This window comes from Taeniopygia guttata, chromosome 1 (assembly GCF_048771995.1).
Source record: "Taeniopygia guttata chromosome 1, bTaeGut7.mat, whole genome shotgun sequence".
In the NCBI taxonomy this organism is placed as follows: domain Eukaryota; kingdom Metazoa; phylum Chordata; class Aves; order Passeriformes; family Estrildidae; genus Taeniopygia; species Taeniopygia guttata.
The window spans coordinates 55,596,220-55,616,854 of record NC_133024.1 but is presented as its reverse complement, the minus strand read 5'-3'; the positions used below and the strand labels follow the sequence as shown (position 1 = coordinate 55,616,854).

The following is a 20,635-nucleotide window of genomic DNA, read 5'->3' as shown; positions in this document are numbered from 1 at the left end:
AAATTTGGAAGACCGCAGATCAGCCAAATATTTGAGGAGGACCAGACTAGATCTTTCTCCTAGAGTAAACTCTCTGAAAGAAACTGAAAATACAGGCTTCATCGCTTTTCCCAACTAGGATAGCTGAATTTTTGGACAGAAAGATTCAAAATGACTAGGATGATAAAAAAATATTTAATTAATAATTAACTTATAAATGAAACTATTTCCCCCACTTTAGTTCCTCTGTGATCTTAAAGGTAGGTCCTTGCTTCTATATTTTATTTAAGTAATTCTGGAAGATTTCCAGCTGGAGCAAATGGCACAGTCCTCTGTAGTTAGTTAGGGACACTGCTTCTATCATCCCTGAAGCCTCTAAAAATGCTTTCAGTATTCCTGACCTGCAGGATGATAATTCATTGCTGTAACTCTTACTTCCTCCTACCTCTCTCTCACCCTTGGCAGACCCCTGCCTTTCCTATCTTTGTGCTTATTCACAATGCTCTCCAGAAAAAATCTAAAATCCCCTACAGAGATCCACAGCGCCCACTCATTTTGAAGGAACAGAAATACAATTTTGAAAAGTAAATTAATAGAAAATAAGGAGAAAAAAAGTAAAAGAAAATTCTCTGAAGAATTTACAATTTTTAACTTTACAAAAATTATCTAAATAGAAGACAAGTAAACGTCTAGGTCATCCCATTTCTTCATGGACCTCTTACACACCATCTCCTAGTTCAGTGTGCTGCCAGCTTTGCATCCCAGGCCTATCACTCAGCACACCCTTAGACTGCAGAGCAAGGATAGCAACTAATCTGCAACGTTGCAGCAGAAATCAAGAGCTGCAGTATTAATTTGTAAAACCACTGCTTTCTTAAAAAGGGTGCCCAGAGTCCTAAAGTGGCTAAAGAATTAATAACTCCATGGCTACAGAAATTGTTTAAGAAACAAATTAAACAAAGTTCAATATTTAAACCTATATCCAAACCAGGGGCTTTTTGTTTCTTTGTTTGCTAGCTTGTTTGTTTTTTCAAGTTTTGTTTTGCCAACAGCAGTTACAGGATTGGTTTCATAAAGGGAGTTTGAAACCATTGATTTCATATGGGCATTATTTGATCCCATAGGAGCAATGAGGAAAAAGGATTCTATGCAGAAATGTTTATTCATTGGTATTCATCTCTTAAAGCTTCCTGTACTCTGTGATAATATGGCCTTTGTATTTTCTATTGATCACCAGACTTGTATTCAATATAATGCTTTATTTAAATAATAATGTATTAAGGCATATAAGTATACCATATGTTAACTTTTGTTTCATTTGTTTCTTAACTTATACTAAAGTGTTTAGATTTGGGTAAAAAAAAAAAAGTGAAATATGTCCTTGAAAACTTGTAAGTAGATCTTTATAAATATTACAAAAACAATAATTTTGCATCAGTATGGTGAACAAGTAGCAAGGTGCCTGAAGAATAGAAATTGAATGTTCTCTAGAAGAATTGGTAAAGGTTAAAATTCATCATTTTAACTGATAGGCTTTCTTTGGGAAATAACTGATGCAATGAATACAAAATGCTATGATAATTTTGTGTTTCTCCTCAGTGGTTTTTTTTTCCTTTGAAAAAAAATATCTCTTCAATAATAAGGCACACATTTTTTCATTCATTCTATAGCTAAAGTTTCTTCAGTGCTTGTCTTCATACACAACTGATAGTTTTTTTTCACTTTAAATGGAATATTTTTTTCTGAATGGAGTGAACTCTTCTGGCCAGGAAAGGAGAGGATGCACTCCTATAGGAAATACACAGTGATTCAGATCATTTTAGGAAAAGATTTAACCTAGACGTGGTATGAAGACTGGTTGCTAAATACCACATTTACTACCAGTTTCCATAGTGATTTTCAGACTGTAGCAGGTTGGAGGCTAAATGAGAAAAATAGTCATAAATACAATTTATAGGAGAAATAAGGATAGTAGGGGCATCTTTTTGTCCCAGGCACTGCACCAATAGCAGTAACAGATAACTTTTTTCTTCAGACTCCTATCATCTACTAAGTGAAGCAAAAAGGTGCTGCCATTTTTCTATAGTTAGAAAATTGAGTTACAAAGACATTGAAAGACATTTCTTTCATAATCATATAGGAAGACTGCCACAGAAATGAACTCTGATCTGTTGAGTTTCAGACCAGGTTATAAACTAAAATTCAATTTTCCATTGAGTAAATTTACTCCATTTAACTATTACTCAAACTGCAGATTAACCTCCTGTGCTGATGGCCAGAAGGAACTGACTTGCATGTAAATCCAGTATCAATTTGTGGAGATTAACTAGTTCAAAGTAATATTATTTCTTTCTATCGTATCAATACTTCTGCCCACAAAAGAGTCTCAGTGCACAGGGATTTTTAAATTTGGGGTCCGAAACAGGCTTTTAATTGCTTTGTCAATTTAGACCTTGTGAGTGTGATTAGACTATGGCAAAACAGTCTAAAAACAAGTCCAGATTTGTATTTGGCATTGCTGGCAATCAGACTATCCCTGGTTCAAATATTTCTAAACTTTCTCTGTGAGATATTAATTGCCCACTCTGAGTTTCAGGCAAGCTGTCATATCCAGGAACAAGCTCTGTTAGATAGACCCTGTAGCTCAGCACTGAGCACCATTTCAGTATACTAAGAAAAGAGATACAGATACATGCACTCAAGCGCCATGTTCAGAAACTGCACCATGCCACTACAGGTTAGACTTTCTTAATTCACCTTCAGACAGACAAATCTATCTAAAAGTTCACCACATAAGGCACAGTGACTCTGAGTTTGTAAGTGTTTATGTGAAGTTCACACCTAATCTTTACATGAGCTAAGAATTATTCCTCCTCCTTTTATACCGTTCTCTCTTTTTTTTAACCCTTCTCTTTCTGCAGGCTGTTCAGATAAGGATTTTCATTGTCATTGTTCCCACTCTGCTCTGAATAAGTGGTGTGTATGAAAAAGCCACAAACACAAAAGGACTCACAAATACTGATGCCACCATTGGACTTGAATTTAAAGTTATCTCACAAGGACACTGTTAACATTTATCCTCTCTGTAGGCCAACAAATTAAAATATTACCTGAAGTCTCAGATCGGTTTCTGCAAGAGCATTTCATTTTGACTGATGTCCTCTATTAGTACCAGTGACGCTAGTTAGCTTTAAGACACCCCAAAGGGTAGTCAGCTAGTTAAAACTCCACATGACCCTCATGCCAGCTGTTTAGCCCCTTGAAAGTTTTGCTAAGCATTGAAAGCAGACCTTATCAATAATTACAATTAAGTGCCTTCAGACTGTCCCTTCTAAGGGAAGTCAGCTGAAGTACCATCTGCTATTTTGCTTTCAAAACTCATTGGTCTCCTCTAAGCCAGCCGCTTCACTTTTGAAATTACATTTCTTTTTCAGGAGAGTGATGGGCTGATGAAGAAAACTTTTTGTTTTAATAATCAGCAGTTTCTCTGATGTGACATAATTTTTGCAGTGCTCAGGGCCTTTTACAAATCAAAAGGAATCCAACTAAAACAGTAATTAATGTCAAATGACTAGTCACATACGGTCATATTTAATTAAAAAGTTCTAATCTTTGATTAAAACTCCTCACACGTTCTTGTGACTGAAAACTGTTGTCTAAAAAGAGAAAGTAATTTGATACATAATCTATTGTGTCTTCTAACTGGCACCTGCTAAATGCCTCAGTAGCAAATGGCAACGATTTAATTTAGGAAGTGAAAAAGTTTATCTTACAAGTTCAACAATTTTTTCTTCTGTATTATATTCCTTTACCACTTTAGAAAGATCTCTTCCTGAGTGATCTTTATCCTTCTAAGAATTTTCAGCTAACAACATGATTTCCTATAGTAAATACAAAAGAAAAAGAGATTAATAGCATTTAAACATTATCTCTTTTTTTTTTTCCTAAGTATTGACTTATCTGAACAGTGAATGCTGCAAACAGGTTTCTATACTCAAAACTTACAGGGAGACAACCAGCAGGAGTAAGCCACAGAAATTATCTCCACAGAAATTCTGGAATTCAGAATTTCAGTAGGTGAAAAGCTGACAGCTATATCCACATTCAGCACTGTAGTGAAGGACCTTGCCACTTTTCCTTATCCTTTTGGGGTCTTAGCTTCAGTACTAGCAGTACAAAGAAGACTGTTAAGGCAGAAGTGTCTCAGAGGAAAGAACATTCTTACCAGCTTCTACTCCTCATCTCTACTCAGACTCTTCATCAGTGAAGAGTCTAACTGTGATTTAGCAAAAATTACAGTCACTATTATGTCTGTGCTTACTGCTGAGGTGCTCTTTCTTTCTAGGTTTATGGTTAATCTGCTAGCTATATTTTTTTTTCTTTCTGTCTTCTATGGAATGATCATTTGTTGTCTGCAGTTCTTCTGAACTAGAATTGTGACACTCCAAATATATTGGAGTGAAATTCCCAAGTATTTTGTATGCTTTATGTCTTATTTTGCCAATATATTAAAAAGCCCTTTGGCATGTTGAATAAAGCATTCTCAGGGAAGAATACCATCACTGTCTGTTGACAGCATGTTTCAAAGCCACATGTAATCCACAGAGCCAACTGGTAGGTGAAGTGTGTCTGCAAATATATTTTGGTTCTGATGGCTTCAGACAGCTCCAGTCAAAACTACCTACTTGGCCACAGTCGTTTTCAACTTTCTCGCAACCCCAAACACATCTGGACCCACCCTAATATCAGGCACTGGGATGCTGCCACTAAAAAATGACCATTGCTATTCAAGTGGTGGTTGTGAAGGTGTCCATGTGGAGTGGTCTGATGGCATCTCCTAACTGAGTTGAGTTCTACAGAGAATTCTAAGTCTTTTGAATAGTATCTATCCTTTTTCATCTATAAATTTACAAAGAAAGGAAAGAACTGTTTTCACTGTTGTACAGACAGAGAAACTGGAGCACAGCAAACAGAAAACACCTATCTAAGACCACAGGCCTAATCAGTAGTAGGGTCAGCAAAATGAACTTGCATCACCTGATTTCCATATCCCTTCTCTACAGTCAAAATATAAAAATAGGTGTCTATCAATACCTGTTAATGTATAGAAACAGATAACAATATAGGTGATCTAGAAAGCTTTGTGACTTTTTCTACAGTAAGTTGGCTGCAGCATATCAATAGGAGAGTAAATAAGCACAACAGGAGCCTTGACTGCATTTTTTTTTTTTTTTTACATAATCAACTTTCAAATATCTGAATTTGGGCTCCTTGGCCAAATCATCTCTTCTGTCTTATCTACAGTATCTCCAAGTATTCATCTTCTGTCTTATCTACAGTATCTCCAAGTATTCATCTTCTGTTCGTGCCTGCTTCATGCCTTCATTATCTCTCACCTGCTGTGACCTCTTAGCCATTGTAACCTTATTCCCTCTAATCTCCCTCCTCCAGTCCACTCCAAACACTGTAGCCAAGGTTATCTTTCTTGTTCACGGCTTTGATCATGTCAAGTCCTCTTTCAGTCCCTCAGGCGGTTTTCTGTCTCATTAGCCTACAAGGTCAAATTTATCCTCTTCAATTTTGAGGCTTTACAAGAGCCTGCCTTACTCCAAAAGTGGACTGAGTCCTTACTACTTCCTGGCTCTGATACAGTCCTGCTTACTGTGTGTATGACTTCCTTCTTCTATTCCCAAAACTGTCTACAGTGCCTAAAATATCCTCTCTGCTCTAACTTGCCAACCAACTTAACACTCCTTTTTTATGTTTCTTTGCCCATTCTGTGTAAATTTGTTTATGAGTGCTTTGGAGCAAGAGGTTTGTTTTTGAAAATACACAGTGTTTGTGAAGTTGCAGGTATAACAATGAAGTTGACAAAATAATTATGAAATTTACTTCATCATCTTGCATCACACTGTAAATAAATATACAAAGTAGCATTTAAATATATTCATACTAACAACAGAAATGTCTCCAATTCTCTTCTTCTCCAGATTTATAGTGCAGCAAAGGAAAGGAATAGTGGTTACTATTTGTGAGTCAGATATAATTGAAAAATGTGATTCCTTCATCAGATTGCCTTTCTTTTGGAGGCTGACCACAACCAGCTGGTATGTATTTAAACCACAGCCTGGACTTTATGGTGTAGTAAACTTTTGATTCTTTAATGTGACCCCTGAAAAACTATATGAGCTCTGTGACTTTCTCACAAGAATCTTGAGCCATTGTTAATTTTGAAATAAATATGCTGCCTTTGAACAAAACAGCTCCTACTGAAAAAAAAACAGGTACACCTACATCTGTAAAGCACAAAAAAAAAAAAAAAAAAGTGGATAATGGAAAGGACTCATAGGCGAGGCATATAACAATTAAAAATATTGGGCAAAAGTTTATGGCAGCAGTTTGATTTCTTTCCTCCTTAAAAAAAAAAAAAAAAAAAAAGCCACAGACACAACAGAACCTTTTATTCCTAGGAGTTCCACAGGCAAGGGGCATTTCATCTTGTTTATTATACAAATCTTCCTCATAATTCAGCTATTAAGCAACAAGATTCTATAATCTATTGTCAGTTAAATTAATGTTTGTAAATTTTTACTGTTGATGGTATTATAATACCAGAAGCATCTAAGGGCAAGTGATATTAGTTTTCTTGATAGAAGCAGTGGGAAACTGACAGAAAAACGTGCAGCAGCAAATCAGTAACTCTTTCTGAAGCAAATGTAGTGTATGTGATAAATTTCTTTTAGTTTAGCTATGAAATGAACTAACAAAAGAAATAACAAAAAAACCCTAAACCCTGGCCACACAAGATTTGCATACTGATATGTAATTAACTTGATTAATTAGAAGTATGCTTCTTAAACTGTAATATGTAGACAAATGAGAGAAAAAAAAATTTAAAATTCTCTATCTGTTGGTACTATGTGGGAAAACAATCCCCCTCTCCAATTTATCAAAGTAATTTGAACAGAAAAAGAGATAAAAATGTGTCATTATAAAGTGATATAGGAATTAATCTGATTGAGAACTCAACATAAAACACTGGTCACTAGCTGCTTAAACTCAGACACGCTTTCACATTTGTGACACATACTACACACATCTGGAAACACATGCCAACTTCATCTATCTGCTGTTGGTAGATGGTTTTTTTTATTATTCTTTCTTTGAAATACACCAATAATGCTAGAAATATTGACACCTATAATGAAAACATGTTGTTAAATTCAACCACACCTGTTAATGTCAGGTGTAATTGCACTGGTTTTAGTAAAAATGTACCAGAGACTCTACTCCCACTTTGTGGCGAGTTAGTGTTGATAATGACCATATCTAAATATTTTGATTATAAGTACTGTATTTGAAAAAAGAAATTAAAAAAATCAAATTTCACTGAAACAGACTATTTATCTTTTCTTTTTCAGTATATCTCTGAACCAAATTGAAGAAGAATTTCAGTTTGGCAGCCAAGTATATTTAGATACTTAATTTTAAATAATTTACATTACCTTTTAAGAGGATAATCTTTTACTGGCTGGTATGGTAGAAATCTTACAAATTAGTAACCCCAAACTAAAATCATTGTCATGCTTACCTATATTAAGATTTAAAAAATCACCTCTATTTTGAGTACCACAGTGTACTTTTGCTGTTTCCATAGTGAATGGCAAAATTCTATAGGAAGGCAGGGAGGTGGGAAGGAAGGAAGAGTCTTGTTTAGGATATGAAAAGTGAAGCACTGTTCTTTAACCCATGGGTCTCAGTTTCCTTGTTACTGTGGAACACAACAGCTTTCCATTTAACATGGCAATTTTCTCCCTGTGTGATTTTCAGTGATGTGACATTTAGAACGGATGACAAAATCTCAATATTGTTTATTCCATAGGTCAATATTCCAAATAGTTGTCTTGATGCATTAGAAATGTGAGCTGCATTACTGTTAATATTGACACCTGATATTTACTTCACAGAAGTAAAAAAGGTCATGTTTTTATCATCTCTTTCTTCCTAATTAATTGCATAAATATATTTAATACTGGAAAAGACCTGTTAAACCCAATGAGAATTTGTTCTGTTCAGAAGGGTAAGTGCTAGGTCTTGGTTATACTATAGCCAACTATGAAGAGATTTAATAATTTTAAATTCATGCCATTTAGGCACAACAGTAAGTTCCTCAACATATTGGTATTTGCCTAACTCTGTGTATTAACCACCTTTATTCCCTTTGTGTGCTAAGATGTGAACACTAATTATTGTCACTTTTCCTTTTTGGTCCACTGACTGGAAGGATGACATGTATTAGAACCTACTAGAGAGCATCCACAGCTTCAAATCTAAATGAACATATTGAAAAAGAATATTGTCTGCAAACAGAATAAAGAGATTAATATTCAAATTTACTTTAGTAAATTAGTAGAGGCCCTACACTTTGAGTATGTGGGCATTTAGTGATGTTTAGACCTGCCAGATGTAATTTTGTATTGTATCTTATTTTAATCTCTTTGAGCTAGACAGTATAGACAATAATTTCGATCTCTTTGAGGTCTTTCAAAATCCTCCTGTGATTTTTTAACATTTTTCTTTCATGCATTTACTCTATAATAAGTGACTTTTCAGAGGTTTGGGTCCAATTCTCATAGGACTGTAGCCAGTTGTTTAAGAAAGTTGCTGTTTACAACAGGACAATAAAAAGTGGCCCCTGTTTGTGAATTTTTTCTCATAGTCTGTAAACCAAAGAACTTGCTACACGAAATGCTTTAGAAAAGTCACAAGCAAAACTTTAGAATTCTTCTCACTCATTTGTTAAAAAAAAAACCAACGAAAACCCCTGAAAGAAATTGTGATTAAAAGTTCAATAATTATTTGTTTTTCTTTAGAAATTCAATTGCCTGCGGAGTTCTGTGATTTTCACATCATATGAGCCAAATGATATCAGGATGATCACATAGGTGAAGGCTGAGATCTAGTTATGCTTTGGTGAATTTTAGTATGAAAATGCAATAAGCAGCATCTTGGTCTGCAAGACCAGGATCAGGACTATAGTCATAATACCATAGACAAAATTTATTTCTGCTGAAGAAGTGAATGCTATACTAACATGTCTACAGCCTCTAAAAATCAGAGACAATGATCAGGAGCACCATATTAAAGAAAACAGAAAAGCAATTGAAAATTTATTTCTTCAGCAGTTTTCTATATGTCTAAATTCCAATATTTTTGTGACCTAATATATTTCATACAGTTTGATACCTCATATTAGCAATTATTTTATCTTTCTTGTGGTTGTATGTGGTCTTCTCCAATACACAGGCTTTTTGATAGACATTCATCACTGTAGAACACCTAATACTAGTGCACCAAGCACTACAAATTAATCTAGATTTGTTCTGGCACTCTTGCTTAAAAGAGAAGTGTGTGACCTGCTTCATCTTTATAAACTAAAATTACCTACATACAAATTTTGCATATATTTTCAGTAAAGCAAGCTAAGTAAAGAGAAAAGCCTTGCAAGTGAAGCAGAAACTTGCTGAGGTGTAAAATGGTCATTGTTTCTTGTGGGATTTCATTCCACTGTATCAAGTCTGTCCACCAAAGATGTCAGTCCTTCTCCAGATAAACTGTATTTATGTCAGACTGTTTTAATGAGACAAAACCCCAAAACTGTCAACTAATCGTCACAAAGGACAAGGTATCAAAAAGATACCTTGAGTGATTAATGACCTTCAAATAGGGAAGATGTTGAACTTGGCTGGTGCACTCTTGAGACAGGCGTTGTGCCCTCACATGTCAGGTGGCAGCAAGCATTACGGAGGGGCTGTACTGCAGCATCTGGCAGACTGTTTCCCAGGCAGTGAGGGTGTGTTTACAGCATTACACAAATAAGAATACAAGTGATCCTGGATCATCATTCACCATAACCAAATGGTGTGTTCTTGTGCCTTACAGATTCTTACCTGCCCTTTGTTTGTCTTTTCAGATAAGTTTTTAATTAAAAAAGCAAATTTTACTTCTTTGGTAAAGCTTTAAACAAAAATCCTCCAAAAAGCATTTCATTTAGGTTTGATACGAGTTAATGCATGTTAAACAGGAACTAGCTATTAAGAAGTACAGAGTAAAACAAGGATAAAAACCTAATCATATAGTCCATACATCTAAATAAATGTATTTAAAATAACTATGCTATTTTAGTAACATAACTGACTCATTAGGTCTAAATTAAATACCTGTAGTGTAAAACAAATCTTACCTTAAAACATTACCCCTTTCAATATAGTAGATTCTCCTTTATACACCACAGTGGATGCACTTAGTGAAATAGGCAAATGGCAAAAGTTAGCCCTTTAAATATTTAATGCCTCTGCACATTAAATAAAACTGTCTGCAACATATATTGTGTAATGATTTATTTGCAATTCAGATGTTATCTCTAGATGTATGTAGAAATGTTAAGTCTTCTAACAATTTTAGAAATTATAATAAAGCAGAAAATTGTAGCAATTCATTTATGTTAATTTACTGACACTAAATTCCTCAGGGCAGCAGCCATGAATACACTTTCTTATATAAAACTAAACCTGTTTTGGTACCTAACACATCAACATTCATGACAGAAGTACTACCCAAGATTTATATTTGCATAGATTTCTTTGTTTGTCTTACTTTATTTTTTGTATCATTTATCCAAAATATGCATTTTTTTTTAAAGAGTAAAAAATTGTTTTATGTACTCATCATTAAGATGCCTTAAAGGACCAGATTTCCAGGACAAGGACATTAAACAATTTTTAAAACTCAAGCCTGTTTAATATCTCTTTATTAAAAATAGAAAAAAAATCACTAAGCCTTTTTAGTGGTCTCAAGGATACAGTACTTCATATTTTAATTTTAGGATCTGTTTTTGTTTTTGCTGCAGGTTTTAGGATTTTTAAATGTTAATTTTGCACCTTGGTTATTACATTCTGTTCTGGCTTTTTTATAGCACTGGCTTCTGACTAATCACTTATGACAAGACTGTAAGACAACAGTTTGCCTGCAGAAAGGGGGATGTATAGCAGAGCCATCCCAGGAGCAAACAGAGAAGGGAATTATGACTTTTAGAAACATTATTTCCTCTCTTGCTTACCCCTGGCTTTAAGGGGGGCACAAACCCCTACTGCTCTGTGCTGGCAGCCAACTGCCAGTTCAGCTTATCTCAGATGGCCAATGTGTTGAAGGGATGAAGCCAAAGTCCTGCATGGCCTTGAGCACCAGCTGCCAATGCCCCATCAGGACAAGAACCAGTGGCCCCTCACAGGCTGCTGTCATCACTCTCCAGCTTTTCCTGTGACCTGAAGTCAAAATTGCCCATGCCAGGAAGCAAGCCCTCAAGTCTCCCTTATTTTGCTGCATCATGGGGATAAGAGTGTTTGACAATCCTATTTGGGGATTATGCCACTGAAACCAGTCTCTCAGTACAGAGACTGGTTTGGTAGTCAAACAAGGCAAAACAATGATTTCCTACCCCATTACCCAGTTGCAGATATACTGGACACATTGGGCAAGAACCTCATTTTGTAATCCCTGAGAGTAAATTCCTCATAGGTGGGCCCCTTCCTGGATTCTCTCTTGACATCAGGAGATGAAAGGGAGCTTCGTACAAATAAATGGCTAGTGTTGCACCTACAGACGTGTCAAACTCTGTAAACCTCATGCTCTAGACAGCCTTGCCTTGCTGCTAATTGGTATGTTTTTCTTTAAAAAGTGAAGATTCTAACCTTTTCCTTGACAGATATGTGGGCAAAATACCACACAAAATTTTGAAAGCTTATCTATAGCCTGCTGTTTACAAGTCTTGTTTATGTTGGAACTCACACAGGAGTATACACATGAAAAGGGCTAGTAGGAACAAAACTGGATGGCTGGTTTCAATAGATGTGTAAGCTGGCAAGGAAACCTTTCTTTGCCAGCTTACACATCTATTGAAACTAACCATCCAGTTTTGTTCCTATTACAAAAAGTCTAAAGATGTTGCTCCCTTTTAAAAAGCATACAAATGTAACACTTGACTCAACAGATTTTTTTTTTTTTATTATCATAATTTATTCCTAGTTGTGTCCCTGAACTTTTGGCATGGGGTGCAAAGATAGTTTCATTATCTGTTTTGGGTTCTTTGTTTTTACTTTAGGTTTTGATTTTTTCCTTCTAATCTTCTGAAATTGCAGCTAAGAGAAAGTAAATGGGATTCCATCTCTCTGAGAGATTTAGCAGCAGAATTGTTTACAGAGTTGCAATCAGTCATGTTTAAAGTAAAGCTACTAACTGCATAACTAAATAAGGGAATACTTTGGAAACAAAAGGCTTGCATAACAGCTAAATTTAGCTTGTAGAATCTTTAGTGTCCAATGTATAAGAAATTTTATACACCCTTAGGAGAGTTTGAAATTTTGTCAGGGGGTGCAAAATGCTAGCTTAGAAAAACTAAAATGAAAAAAAAAAAAGAAATAACTAATTACCATAAATCTGGCTTAATTCCTTTGTTGTTGTTGTTGTTACTGGTTTTGCTTCCAGTATGAACTTTATCTCCTGCAAATTAATACACACAGATTACTTGGCACTTACAGTTCAGGCTTACTCTCTTCAGGGAACTTGATTTCCAGCTGCACTTGGAATTCAAAAGTTTTAAAGTTTTACTTCATCCCACCTGGGGAGTATTTGTAAGAATTTTGGCAGAGGTAAATTTCTGTGGATCAGGATTATACAGTGCTTTACATGTTAATTATTCTGGAAGCTTCCTCAATCTTCTGCTTTCTACCAATACTGGAAGGTGGCAGCATCAGCTCTGAAGACACTAGTCTTCCTTCACATGAAAATTGTTGATGCTCACATGTCTGACTGATGTTACAGTTTTCAGTGTATCTCTACAGATTTCAGTGAAATCTCTAAGCAGTGCTTTGTGAGGAGAAGTGATGCATTGAACTTTACCACACTTCCTTGGCTACAGCCAGTAAACATTATATCCTAAGAAATTGTAATACTGAAATACTAGAAGAGAGAAGAGATTCAGTGACACGCTGTACTGAGATTCAGTGAACTTCAATGCATTAATTACTATTAATAATATTAATATAAGACAATTATATTCTTAGGGACCTTCCTAGATAAGAAGCATGTGAAGTATCCAGTAGTTTTCTTAGATGCTGTTGGGTAAGTAATTTTGTCTAATATATTGTTTTTGTTAGTGAAGGAAAGTATTTGTTCCATACCAAACCTCACTGAGAATAAACTTAAAGTTAGGATATTTTTCTTGGAGTTCCAGCACATGATTTTGCCCTTAAACAGCTCTCATGAAATATATTTCATGAGAGAAACAATGGTTGTGTTAGGGTCTCCATTTTCTTTGATTTATCTCATCTTTCATACAATCAGATATGTTTAGAAATGTTACTTGGACTACAAAGGCCTATAGTGATAGAATAAGGGGGAATGGTGTTAAAACAAAAGTGGGTAGGTTCAGATTAGGTATTGGGAAAAAAATATTTACTGTGAGAGTTATGGGTGTCTTGGTTTGGAAAGACAGGTATTTCTAAGGAAGGCAGGAGCTTCCCCAGAAATGGAAAAATGTAAACTGACTCCCTCCAAATTGCTATACATTTGAAATTAAGGGGGGCTCTCAGGAAAAAATATGAGAGCAGGAATAACTGTACTTCATTAGGGAAGAAAATAAAAAGACAAAATAAACAATGCAGTAAACCAAAACAACACTGACAGAGTCAGAATACAACCTGACACCCTGTTGGTCAGGGTGTTGGCAGTAGTCCAATTGGAACTGTGGTTGCATTCCTCCTGGAGTGGCAGATGTGGTTCTGTTGGAGCAGTGATCCTGTAGAAGGGTGTAGTCTTCCTTTGAACAGCCAGTGGAAGAGGCAGCTGTTCCTCTGGGAGATCCAGTGGAGAAGCCATGCTGTGTTCCAGAAACTCAATATTATATCCAGGTAGGAATGCTTGGCCCCTTCCTCTGGGCCGAGCATTTCACAATGGGATGTTATAGTTCCTACCAGTCCTGAAGTGACATAGTGACATTCAATAGCCCATTATCAGCAGATGTCTCCCCTGAGGGAGGATTGGTTGTGGAAGAGATAAGGAAAACTGCCCACTTCATAAAAGACAACTGCCATACAGATGGCAGATATGGGGCACTGGTACAGGTGGCCCAGAGAACATGTTGATCTCAATTCATGGAAGCACTCAAGGCCTGGCTGAATGGGATTTTGAGCAACCTTACGTAGTGAAAGGTGTCTGTGCCCATGGCAGGAGTGTTGGAACTAGATAATTTTAAGGTTCCTTCCAGCCCAAATCATTCTGTGATTCTGTGGTTTTGACTTCTATAACTTTATCCTCTATCAGTACTTCTGTCTGTAAAATATAAATAATTTAGCCAGATCTTTGAGTTTGATCTGCTTCTACCTTTTCCTTAAAGCTAGCACTATCAGCACTCCAAGAAAGTTTTAACTCTCAAAGATAAGATTCTACCCAAAGCAAAGCTTGATAAAACATCCAAAGTTAGACAGAATAGGAAAGGTGCAGATGAACATCCATTGCCTCATGCTGATGTAAGATGCCAGGTCTTCTTGTCCATGCATGGTCCCAGTCTGGCAGCTCTTCAGGTTTGCAGATTATGCAGTCCACTCTCCAAGCCCAAGAGAATGTTTTCTTTCCTTGCGTTTGAGACTTATTTAGTAGTTCTGTTCCCTGCTTTTCTCAGCATATATTGGAGTTTCTGTTCAGTCTTGATTTTGTTTTCTTTCCCCCTTCCTCCTTCTCCTTTTTTATCCTGCATTACCATAAATTTCTTTATTTGACCATTCTCAAGAAGGCACAATATTTCCAGAGTGCAGCCTAAGCCAAAGAGGAACAAGACAACAAAAACTTGTCCTGTCCTGCCACATAATCTTTAAAAGACATAGGAGACATTAACCATTAGCAATAACTGCAATCAAATTAATTCCACCTACTAAACCAAGTATTTAATAAAATTTAATTATGTTTATAAATTTCTAAAGAAATAGTTAAATAATTATATTAATGACAGGTCTGTGTGTTCTAATCTTTAACAAACATGTCACAAAGAATTCACAAAACAGATTTTCATCAGTGAAGTACTTCATTATTCAGTGAGGCAAAGCATATTGTTCATTTCTATATGGTTTGATGCAATTTACTGTGGAAACAAAAATTGTCAGGTTTGAGAAAAATCCATATAATATTTTAATATTTGTTTCAGAAAAGTATTAAAATGCTTTGGAGAATATTCTTTATTTGAAAATGCAGGTATTTCCTTTTTTTTTTTTTTTTTTTTTTTACAAGATCTAGTGACTATATTTACGGTATATTCCTATCTCACTGGTACTGGCAGTGCATGCATTATGTTAACATGCCATGTCATATTACTATGCCATATTACTATGCCATATCCTAACTCTAGAACTGGCATCATGTTATAATCAAATGGCTAAAGTGTTTTATTTTAAAATGCTCTTGTTTTTTAAAGGAGGCTATGCAAGTAAAAACACCAGCCCCCTTGACACTTGACAAATGAGTGTCCCTGTCTCTTCATCATTCCACCCAGCAACTCTGTGAGCTACTGGACAATTTCAATCAAATTTGCAAATGGTTTAAAGGTGGTTTTACTTTAAATTTCATTTCAGTGAGTGAGTATGTATGCAATATAAATTGATACCTGAGAGAAGTAAAGGTAGCTGTTGTACCTTTCCAGGCTGCTGCTGCCTGGCCCAGCAGCATGTCCCTCTCAGGCAGCCACTCATAGCTGCAGGGCAACCATTAGACACAGGAGGAATCTGGTAGTAGTTGTGGAGAGAAAATTAAAAGACACACCTGTAGGAAACCAGTTTTCAGTATTTCAATTGCTCTTAAAGAAATTGTTTTTAAAAAACTCATTAAGAAAATTTCTTAGTCTGTTTGAAACACGCTGGGTTTTATCTCAGTGTGTCCTGTTTTCACTGTAATAAAAAAGCAAAAAATGTTTCTTTATATTGTACTAAATAATCATTAAATAATGTGGCTGAAGAGAGGCATAAGAATACAGATTCTAAGACCTCATGTCTGGTCTAAAATTCACCCTTTCTGTAAGCCCAGTGAATGTTTGTGGGTGTATGTTTGTTTGTGCTTCCAAAATGACACAGGTACAACTGTAACCATAATATTCCTGGCTACATAGAAGCTATAAATATCAACTCTTTCTGTGAGAATTTCACACTTAGTTCCTACTCACTAATTCAGTTTGCCTGAAGCCTTTTAAATAGTCCTGTGCCCTGCTTCAGCAGCCTTTTCCTGCTCTTTCTTCTTGGGTCCTATACTCCCATTAGCCCACTAACATCATTTGCAGACACTTACCCTCTCTTGCCTTTACCTACTGCCCTGTTATTTTGTATTCCTTTTCTCAGCAATTCTCTCTTCAACGTGTCTTGCTGGTGTGACCTCACAATTAAATTGACATAAAACTGCTTACATACAGAGCAACAAAAGGGGTTCTACCTGCTGTTCTGCTACAGCTTTGAAACAATACTAACAAACAGAAAGAATGTCCTTTCAGTCGATACAAGTTGTACTATTTCACTACTATGGGATGGATCAAATCAGTGGAACGGATTCTATTGATTTCATTGAGTTTCTGGAACTACTTCTCTTACCTTTCTCTAGGTGCCATATAATTTCTATTTTTAATTTTTATTTTAATCCATTTTATATTATTGCTACAAAAAATAAATCTTGCCACACCACAATTTGTTGATCACCCTTTTAGTTTGTTTTTTTTTTTTTAAGATCAACAGATTTTGTACGTTTTAATCCTCAGACATAGTAACTGATCTTAATGACTGCATATTTTTAACAGTTCATTTACCTCATTTTCAGATTCTGTAAGAACACTTGACACTACCATTTAGTTAGATGCTTCCTGCTCTTTAAGAATATCACCGCTGACACCTTATACACACCCACATCTCATCTTTGTTACTAAAAAAAAGTTGACCTGAGGAAATGTCTTAATTTTCTATGAGTATTAGAGTACAGAAATATTTCTCTGCAGTACTTCTTGGTTTATAGTTATGACTAAATAATAGGCTGGACAGTTTTGTCATGGCTTCCTCGCACAGGTAAAGCACATGTTTGTTTATTAGCAGGTAATTATTTTCTTATATATGGATTCTTTGTTCCTCAAATTTGCTCCTTGGCCTTTCTAATTTTACTTCTTTCTATTGTTCTCAAGCTGATTGGATTTGGGCTTTCCAAATGATACATTTTAGGCTCAAATAACTTAAATACTGAACCTTGACATTTAACTATATTGATCTTTTCCTTGCCTTCCTATTTTCTTTTAGTTGTTTAGGGATTATTTGTTCTGAGACTTCTGTGCTATGCTTAAGCACCCTCAACACCAAGACAATAGATTTTCATTTCAAAACTTCTGACTGAGGGTATTTCTTATTTATTTCCTTTTTTTATTTTTTGAAAGAAGAATGGTTTACCTGTCTTTCTAAAGATAGAATAATAAAGTACTGGATTTCATCATTAACACTTCACAAAAAAAAGATTGAATACTGTTGTTATGCTTTCAATCAATTTAAAAAATGTTTGGAGATGTGTTCTGTTACTACTTGTTATTTAGGTTAACATCAAACTATAGCTTCCAATAAACAAACAAAATATTGAAAAATAGCATTCCAAAGCATAATTTAACTCCATACATAGTTGTTAGGGCTGTTATACTGGATTTTGCTCCTCTGTTGAGCTTCTCCTACACAGAGTATTTGATGTGCTTTTCCTGATTTGGCAGACAGTACAAGTCTTCTAAATGTGTATTTCTATTATTAAGGATTTGTGATTTTTCTTTGTATTAGCCTCTCCACAGACCAGCTTTCTGTCCAAGCTGTTAATAAGCACTTTTTTATTTTGTTTTCTTTTTATTTTTTTTTTTCAGCAACAAATACAAACTATATATTCCACATATATTGACATGGCACAATATATAGGTATTATTTGCATTCATTTGCATTACCATCATACATTTAATTTCCAACTTCTTTTTGAAAAATACGACTTCTTATGAATGATAAATATGAAATTATGATGCCAGTATAAGCTATCAAATATGTAATGTGTGCTAAAAATTTGACAAAAAAGTATTATAGATATACTATAAAATCATCAAACTAATAAAATATTCATTACTTGCACAGGTGGATAAAAATCAATAAATGTCGATTTGTTGTTACAAACTGTCTGATGTAACAAACATCAGCCTGACAGAGGCATATATTCATATGCAAGCACTATTTTTTAATGTGTATTTTTCCAGTTAGGCATCTAAGTTTCTATTGGGTTTAAGAGCCACAATTTGTAAAGATGGCATGATGGCATGATTTCCAAGAAATCATTAGAAATAATTAATCATCAGCCATACCTGAGAATGAGTATGCAGCTCTGCTGAACTTAGTACCACAAAATCAAAGTGACTTGTAGAGCAATTTATTATCACCTGGCACTCAGTTTGAAGATCCAGTGCTAGTGTTTCAAATTTTATTTTTCCTCTAAGTATTCCATGCATGTTGTTGGCATCAATGGATTGTTGTAAGCTGCAAGTAGTCTGATAAAATAGACAGATTTTACAAGCAAATACTCCAGTTACTTGTATAAAGCATTATACATTTTTTTCTCTTAATTCTGAGTCCCAAGTACTTGTTTTACAAACTGCAGAGTGCCCTCAATTGTATTGAATTCACTGTGGAGTCATGGAGTCAGAGTATTTATTGTGTAATGCTGAGTCATATAAAAAAAACGTACTCACTAGGCTGGAGAAAAAAAAATGATGAAGACACTAAACTCAAAAAAAAAAAAAAAAAAAAAGGAAGGAAATTCATCCTGGGCTTTAAGAGGCTGTTTTTTAAACTTAACATGAGAAACATTGTCAGAAATATATTACATATTATATGCCACCATAATACAAACAATTTTATTTTTTTTTTCTCTTACTGGTGTTCTCATGCTCTGAAAGGAAACTAGTGTTACCACACGGGTACACACTTGGGCACAGTGTATAGCCCACAGTATGTATGCTACAGGTACACACACAGACCCGCACCCACAGGGCGCACGCGCACGGGATATGCCCCAAATGCAGCAGTACCTCTGGCACGCTAGAGGGAGCCCTTACATAATTGCAATGACCCTTCTTCCTCCCCCCTCCTCAATTAGCAGAACTGGCGTGGAAAAATCACTGGACATCCTGAGACATCCTAAAGGTTTGGCATAAGCTGCAGAATAAGGAGAGGAAAGCCGAGAACTCAAGCTGCAGTCAACCGAGGTCTCTTGATAGCTCAGGGGCTTACGCTGGTGTTTGTTCCACTTTTAATACTGTGCTGCTTTTATAGGGAACTTCTCCAAATACGTGACTTAGCGAAACACGCCAAATTCCCTCAGCCAATCTGAAGCCCTCATGCCGAAAGCAAAGCCCATTTTGTAAACATATCCTTTATTTCATCTGTCTGTCGCTCTCACACAGAAAGTTGGCTCAGCTGAGAGTAGTGGTTTTCTGTTGCCACTAATGTATGTACAGTTTATTTATACACTGCATTTTAACATGGCATTAGTTCTATAACGCTTACCAGCAGACTCGCTCTGGATGGCAAACTATCTGTTTCACAGCTACAAAGAGGTCCTCAGGACGAGAAGATGGGTCTGGAAAGAACACTCATTTGAATTTATAAATCTGCAAGACTTTTTCCAAGTCATATTATATTTATGGACATAATAACTCAGGGCTGAAGGTTATTCTATTGAGCAAGGCAAACGAGCAGCTGCCTTAACTGACTCTTTTAAGAGACGCCCCTAAAATAATTCAAGAGCGACTTATAACTGCTCCAGTGTTTATCTTCATTTTTAAAAATATATTTTTCTTTTTTTTTTTCTTTTTTTTTTTTCTTCTCTTTAAATGATTCTTGCTACTTACACGCTCGTCACAAATGGCAGCTTCATTTCCGTACGCACGGGTCGAGACCGGCCCTCCGGCAATCCGAGCACGCACCTTTCCAGCCTCAGTCCTCCCCCCGCCACCGCCGCCCCGGCCGGGAGCCTCCCTTGCGCGCCGGGGCGGGGGCGGGCGCTGCGGCGGCCCCCGGCCCCTCACGGTGCGGCCGCCGGCGCCCCGCTCCCGCCGGCACGGGGTGCGCTCCCGCCCTCGGGAACTGCCCCTCGGGAGGGCGAGACCCGCTCGGGGCGGCTCCCGGGGCCGGGGCGGGGGTGGCGGAGGTGGCGGGGGGTGCCCCCCACCCACAGCCCCCTTCTCTCGGCCCGGCGGTCACCCGGGGACTGTGCGGCGGAGTCAAGTCCTCGCCCTCGCAGTGCTTTGGGCGAGTTCGGGGGCGTCGCGTCCCCCCTGCTTCCCCACCCGTCAACGCGGAGGACTTGTTAACACGTCCTACAGATAAATAAATAAGGGAGGCGGGGAGGCAGGGGGAGAAGGGGGAGCAGGGGGAGGCAGGGGGAGCAGGGGGAGGAGGCGGCGGGGGTCGGCGGGGGCCGGGGTCGCGGCGCTGCGGCGCGCGAGGGGCCAGACACCGCAACCCGCGCGAGCCGCTCGCGCGCCCCGCGTCCCCCTCGGAGCCGA

At 36.8% G+C, this 20,635-nt stretch overlaps 1 long non-coding RNA gene across 1 annotated transcript; it reads right to left on the bottom strand.

Moving 5' to 3' along the window:
• Nucleotides 1-18,980: 18,980 nt before the first annotated feature.
• Nucleotides 18,981-20,500, bottom strand: LOC140683977 (uncharacterized). The gene is made up of 2 exons (XR_012055704.1): nucleotides 19,979-20,500; nucleotides 18,981-19,707 (listed from the first exon to the last, which is right to left on the bottom strand). It is a non-coding gene; the product is annotated as an uncharacterized lncRNA (long non-coding RNA).
• Between the last annotated feature and the right edge of the window lie 135 nt (nucleotides 20,501-20,635).